The following is a 7955-nucleotide window of genomic DNA, read 5'->3' as shown; positions in this document are numbered from 1 at the left end:
GGCATTTCACCATTATCTTTTTCCCTCTCTCTGATTGTCTGCAGTTAACTGCCACCGTGATGCTTTGTTTACGCTCGAGAGTGAAATGAGTTCTTGCAGCACGTGGCCGGCTGTGCCGCTTGAAGAACCTTATTTAGGATATAGGTAAGTCTAATTACTTTTATTTTATTTATTAATATTGCTAAAGTTTAACTTTTACTAAAAGAAAAAAAATTAGTTAAATTTTCATAATTTTCGCAATGATTAAAAAAAAAAAAACTTAAGTCTCTCATAACACATGCGCTACTGAATTTCATTTCAACCTGATTTTTCTGTGTACACTGAAAGATTGTTTTATTTATTATGTCTTGGATGGTATGAAAAGAATCAAAAGAGATTTTAATTCTGAGGGAAAATTATTAATTGGTTTAATACTTTTACCAATCAGAAATTATACTGTTCCACTATATTCGCTCGTAATCTTTTTAACTAGAGTATTACATTTAAGTACAATAATGTGCCTGTCATGTGACATGCACATTGTTAACGTATCAAAATATTTGTATCAGGCATTGTATTTCTATCATATTACGAATATTTAATTAAATGCAATAGCAGGGGGGGGGGGGGTCTTAAAAATTCCTATGTGTGAGCAATTTTTTTTTTTTACTCAAGTTTATTTTTAGAGTTATGTTTGAATTTCCTTGAATGTTATGTAGTATATATTACATTTAAATTTTCTCAGATTATGTAAGTAGTATATCTTTTAATTATGTAAAACAAATCTATCGGTAAGATACATGTTTATCTACTATATGGTTTCTTTCTGAATATTATGATCTGCATTAAACTTGTTATTTTTTATTAATATTTCAAGGTTCTGTCATTATTCTCAACTTCAAATAAATTTTGTGTTGCATCATTAGGGGCTAATTAATTACTGCCAGTAAATTCTATTTAAATGCAAGCTTGGATTTTAAGAGAACTTGAATTGTGGTTGGTTTACTAAATATTTAAAACTCGGTTATATTTTTAACATAAATTGCAATATTGTAAGCTTTTTTATTTTTTCATGATATTTTTTTTTTAATGTTTCTCTTCAGAAACATATTGCTTGAAGTGCCATCCATATTTTCATGAAAATAATTGATAATTTCTAATAATTGGATGCTGAATGGTAGCTTAAAAAATGTTCAAATTTTCAGATAGTTTTCTCCTACTGTTCCTGTAATTAAAAAATTTCCAAGTTATACTTGTTTTTTTGAGCAATCACGATTGCTTATTGTTTTCATTTGACTGTTTTTGGCGTGCTATCATTTTTCCCACCGGCGCGGCGCCACCCTCTGGCAGCACCACCCGTCGCGTCGGCCGGCCTCATGATGCTGCTCCTCTAGCAAAAACCGTCTCCAGGTTGCGTCCATATCCTACACACACAAGCATACATACACGCACACACAAACACATACACAAACACCACCATACACACACATACCCCTACACACAAACACATACACTCACGCATGCATACAGACACCTACACACACGGATGCATACAGACACATACATACATACACCCCCCCCCACACACACATTCATACACAGAACTACCCACACACATGCCAGCACTGAGACACAAACACACATGCCTACACACACATACACATACCCCTACACACAAACACACATATCCCCCCCCATACACGAATACATACACACACTCGTGATTGCGAAAAACATAATTTGAATTCAAGATATCAAAATTCAAATTAATTTTAATTTTTTTTTTGTTTATATTATTTTTTTTTAATTTGTAACTTGAAAGAATATTTAGGCTTTCCTTAAATTATCTCTTGTTAAAATCATTTTTGCTTAAAAAAATTTGAATAACTCAAGTTATGAAGAACACCTGGTGTTAAGGAATTAACTTGCTCTTAATGTAACCAGGTTAAACTATTTTAAACTATTTTTTAGTCTAAGTATCAATATCAAAATTAATTATTTTGCCTTGTGAAATATCTAATAGTTTTTTTTTTAATCACAAATTAATTCATTTCAATTTGCTTTTTCTATGTGTTGAATGGCTCAAGAGACTGATCATGCTGCATAGCATAAGATGCCCTAAAAGAAGTTGAACACCTAAGACAACGTCTATCAGGCAAGTTTAAAATGTTATATGTTTATCAATGCCTTAATTTGATATTATTTCAGTATTAACTTTTTCCAATATTTTTTTTATACTTTTTTTTAAGGCTGTTGTTAGTTGTATTTTTCCCATGCAAGCAGAATCTAATAATTACAATAAACCAGTGGTGCCCAACTGTTTCGTACCCAAAGGCTGCACCTCCTTTTAAAATGCTTTCCATTCTCTCATAAAAACACATATGAAAATTTTGAGTATTTAAAATTTTTCCTATTAACATAAAAAATAATATAGGAAATTATATGGAAATTAAAAACCTCATAGTGGGAGATGCTCTATGCTCCTTTTATTTATTGCACTGTTTTTCAGGAATCAATTTCTGAATATTTAACTCCAAACTTTATATTGTCATGAATTTGCTTTCATATTGTTGCTTTTAATCTAAACAACAGGCCACATGTATCAACTTCTGTGGCCGTAGGCTGGGTACCACTGCTATAAACTAAAGAAATAGTCATACCTTACTGCTTCAAGTTCTAGGCTTCACTCTATCGCATTTTTTAAAAAAATATCTTCATTATTTTTTTCTAATGGGCTCGTGTTGATTCTTCTGAGAAGGGGCTACAGTTAAGTTTTAGTGAGGTGATAAAAACGGCTGAAGAGAGTGTCAAGCACCATGATGTCATGAATTTCTATTGACTCTTGACTGTTAAAATACTTATTAAGCTGTGCATATCATGGACGCCCATATGAAAAATTTTGAGAGTGGCAATATTTCCCCCATGGTTTAGCAAGATATTTTTCCCATGAAAACTGATTTCAGATTAGAGTTATTAAAATTTGACATTTTTAATAACTTATTCATTAATGGCTGGATCAGAATTCTTTTATATATTTTTTCAAAAGAAAAAGTACTAAAAACAGAAGGAAGCTCTAATTTCAAGGGGGGTAAGTGGGGGCTTGAGCCCCCACTTACCCTATATGGGCTCCCATGATGCAATCACTGACAGTCAAACTAAGCAGAAAAAGCTAAGGAAAATATAAAACTACACAAATTGGAAAGGCCCGGCCGAGGTTTTAAAAATATATTATACTGCTTGACATTGAAAATGCAACAGCAAGAAGGAATGTTCAGAAAATTATGTAAATTTTAGGTTAGACGTATATCACTGAGTTATGTAAATGATGTGAGATGCGCAGCTCTCTGATGCACGTGAAGTAAGATGTAAGGGAAGAAACTTGCAGAATGGGCAATATTCGTGTGGTTATTTCTGACTGCAGTATTATCGAAGAAATTTTGTGACTGAGAAGGGGAGGTTGGTCCGAACGTCAAATAGCAGCTGATACCAACATGGATGCAAGCATGGTGCATCGGCTGTGCCGAAGATGGTTGAAACAACGAAACGTGGCAAGATTGAGGGGTGCAGGGGCAGCCATAGTGACGTCAGATCGCGTGGATCGATGCATCCACCGACAAGCTGTAGCAGACCCACAAGTCACTTGTTCCTCAATTCTGCAGCAGGTGCAAGATACCCTGAATGTTTCGTGCCAACCAGAACAATTTCCCGTCGTTTGGTCGCAATTGGTCTGCAATCAGTGTCCACTAAGAAGACTGCCATTGACCTCACAACATAGACAGCAACGTTTAGTATGGTGCCGGACTAGAGCGACGTGGATGACAGAATGGCGAAATGTCATGTTCTCAGATGAATTCCGCTTCCATTTATCCAGTAACAGATCTAATCTAGCAGTAACTGGAACCTCCCACCGCACAACAACGTGGCATAATGGTTTGGGGCGAAATTGTGTACAATTCCATATCACCTCTAGTTCGTATTCAGGGCACTATGATGGTCCAACGATACTTGGATAAAGTGCTGCGGCCTGTGGCAATCCCTTACTTTTAAGGGCTACCTAATGCAATATTTCAGCAGAATAACGCCCGACTACATAGTGCTCAAATCTACCAACATGCTGTAAGAAACACACAAATGCTTCTCTAGCCACCATACTCTCCTGACCTGTCACCAATCAAACATGTGTAGGATGTGATTGAACGCCGTTTGCAGACTCTGTCCCTGCCTCGTTCAGAAGACGAACTTTGGCAAATGGTTGAAAGGGAATGGAGAGCCATCCCTCTGGACACCCTTATTGACTCTATGTGTAGACGTGTTTCTTCGTGTATCGCTGTCCCGGGTGGTCCTACATCCTACTGAGCCGACGTTGTTCTCGCTCTGTATTCTATCATTTTGAAATTAAGATAATTTATTATTCATTGCTGTCTCCGTCTTTTTTTCAAACTTCATCACTTTCTGACCACTCCTTCTTGGTGTTGCATTTCATTTTTACATGTTTGGTGGAACTTCAGGGACCTGGCAGAGGTTACAATGTATTTAATTAGCCAAAACATTTTTTAACAAACATTAGATGTCAATACACAACTTTTCCCACCACAAGCAATTTTTAAAATATTGCATAATAGTTTTTGCATATTTGGGAACTTTCAAGGTACTGGCGTGGGATCTTAATATATTTTGATTTCCAAAAAAAAAATTACACCAGTATTTGATGCAAGTACACAACTTTCCCCCACCACAGGCGTTTTTGATTTTGAAAAAAGATAAAATCGACCCACCCTAGTATATAGGGTTTTTTTTTTCCTTTTAGTATGGAACACTTATGTGAAAAAATAAGGTGAAGTTTCTTGTTAGTAACATCATGCTATTTCTGAAATACATTTACACTAAAAAGAATAAAATAATAGAATTCTTTAAAAAAAATACTAAGCACTTTTCATAAGGCACTCAAAAGGGCAAAATAACTTTTCTGGGCCAGAAAGGACAATTTAAGTATTCCTGTAATTTTCAAGTATTCCAAGAAAAACACTTTAAAGAAAAGTGTGGTGCATGTCATACAGAGAATGTCTTATCATTATCTAACTTTCAATCATAAATTTAAATTCCGAAACATGCATATTTTTCTTAATAGGAAAGATTGGTTTAAAATGACTTGAGCCGCACTTTTCTTCGTTTGGTTTTATTTTCTTAGAATAATTGCAAAATACAAGAATACTAAAATTGCCCTTTCTGACCAAGAAAAGTTATTTTGTCTTTTTGAGTGCATTATGAAAAGTGCTTAGTATTTTTAAAAAAATTCTATTATTTCGGAATACAATATTTTTATGTTTATCTCTTTTTACTTTCAAGTTAGGTAACTTTTGAAATCAACAATAATTTCCTGCCTGTCATGATTTATAAAGAAAAGTTATTATCATAGTAACTTTTTACTACAGTGAAGCACTGTTTATACATATCTTTTTTATACATTTTTGAAATTGGTCCCTGCAAAGTCGAATACACATTAGCCTATACCTGTTATACGTTTTTTTTCATTTGTACACTTTTTTCATACAGTCCCTTCAAAAAAGTATAAGCAGTGCTTGACTGTATTTACATGCTGGTTATCAGAAATCAAGGACACGTTCTACTAGATAAAATTTAATTTTGATATGGTGAATTTAATAAATATATTTTTCGAAATTTAGCAGTTATTTTCCCCTTATTTGAATCGCAATATATATATTGAAGTTTTTTTTCTTTAGTTATTGTGTTTGAATTTTCCTTAGAAAACATAGAAAAAAACTGATAATCATTTTAATCATCTCTGCTATCCAAATTTGAGTAGAATTTTGTGTCATAAAAATATAGATTGCATCTAAATCTACTTTTGTAGATTCTAGAATTTTGTATCTTAACCCTTTTTTGTTTATTTCCTTGCGTTTGTAACCTTTGAACCATATTCCCAGTTACTGTATTATTTTCCATTTCATATTAATTTCTTGTATAACAATACTTATTATTGAAAAGCTGTTATTTCAGTATTTTTTTTTCTTTAACAATATTTAAATTTGGTGCTATTATCTTAATCTAAAAACCAGTCTTGCATAGTATAGACAAACGTATGAACGGCGTTCGCAGAAAATGTTTGGCTCTGCAGAATTTTTTTACAAATTGCTAGCAATCAATACATATATATATATATATATATTAAGGGATTTTTTTTTTTTAAATCCTAGTTTATTTCTGAAAGTCTTTTTCCAAAAGCCTTTTAAAGTTCATGTGTGAAAAAAATAATGGTTTTGGCAGTTTTCTTCAGTTGGTGAAAAATAAGCAAACTTTATTATTGAAAAAAAAAAAATAAATAAATAAATAAATAAATCAATAAATTAAAATAAAGATTTAAAGCTTGCCTTTTTTTTTTTTTTGGCCTCTTTCATTATTTGAATATAGATTTAATTCTTTATTCAAGGACATGGGACGCCATATGCAAAATTGTAAGAGGGGGGGGGGGCTTAGATATTTTCTGCGTGGTTTAGCAGGATATTTTCCCCATAGACTCCGATTTCAGTACATATTAGTTATAAAAGTTTGACATTTTTGATAAATTATTCATCAATGGCTGGAAAAGAAATGTTATTATATTTTTGCAAAGAAAAAGTACTAAAAGCAAGGAAGTTCTAATCTCTAAGGGGGGGGGGGGCTTTTGCCTCCCTTGCCCCCTTATATGGGCGCCTTTGTTCAAGGGTGAGTAAGGCAAAATAATTATTTGCAGAAAATTTTTCAGTTAGAATTTGTGTTCAAATAAAGCTTTCCATTTTATCTAAGTCTGCTAAAAACCTTGTGTATCTCAAAAGTGAGTCTATGAAACATCAACATAATGGTAGTACAATTATTGTTGTATTTTCTGTACAATAATGTAGCACAGCAGGCCCTGCATATTGAATTACGAAACCAGCATAAAGTGCCTTCACGAAGTACTTCATAGTTGTCTTTCGAGTGGGAGAAAACTGGGGCAATTATCACACTAAAATAGTCTGTTCAGTTATCACAAAACATCTAATCTCTGTTCTCAATGAATGGCTTGGCACCTTGAAGTCCTGCGCACCTATACCGTTTGCACAGTTCATGAGTATTGGATATCAGGGTGTTCCCCCTGACAAATTAAATTTCAGGGATAACCTTTCTCATGCAGCAGCTGATGCAGTGCTGGACTTGGTCATCTCTGTCTAGAATCTTTTTGGATAATATTTTACTGTTGAAAAATCAAAATACTGAAACACTTAATTTCTCATTTAAATTTAGCAGTTATAGAAGTAGAATTTTGAAATAAAATTTATGAAACCGAAGTCTTCATCCCAAGTTTTCAATAATTGTGTAATAATACTATGGGCGCTGACTAAGTTTTTGAAATATTTTTTGCAAATGCAAAAATTTATTGCCTTTTTAAGATAGACAAATGTTGTTCAGGATGTAATACATGTTAATAATAAACAAGTTCTCAAAAAAAAAAAAAAAAAAAAAAACTTGAGAAAAAGAAAGTTTCAAAAAGTTTATTTTATTTTCCCTCTCCACCCCTTTATATTTTATCAAGGCATTCAAATAATTAGTTGTTTACATATATTTCTTTTATCTATTCAGGATTGGTGAAAGGCGCAGAAAAGTTAAGTGATGCAACTTCCGGATCTTCATGAATATGATCAAATTTTTCTATTGTAATATATGTTTTAGTAATAAATTTTTTCTCACATAAATTGGTGTGTTTACTTTGTTTCTTTTTCCTATGTGTTTAACATGTTTCATTTAAGCTTGCAAATTAAAATCCATGTGTGTATAAGAATGCTAAACTTGAAACAAAAGCTTTAAATAGGAATCATGTTTATATAATATATTCAAATATTATTTTTTTTATATTTTGCCAGCTTAATGCAGCGTGAAAATCAATTCATAATTGATAGTTTGTTGTATAATAAAAAAAAATCTTCAGGTGTTTTCAGAAC

Source organism: Uloborus diversus, unplaced genomic scaffold (genome assembly GCF_026930045.1).
Source record: "Uloborus diversus isolate 005 unplaced genomic scaffold, Udiv.v.3.1 scaffold_739, whole genome shotgun sequence".
NCBI classification, from domain to species: Eukaryota; Metazoa; Arthropoda; class Arachnida; order Araneae; family Uloboridae; genus Uloborus; species Uloborus diversus.
Note: the sequence above shows the minus strand (reverse complement) of the source record.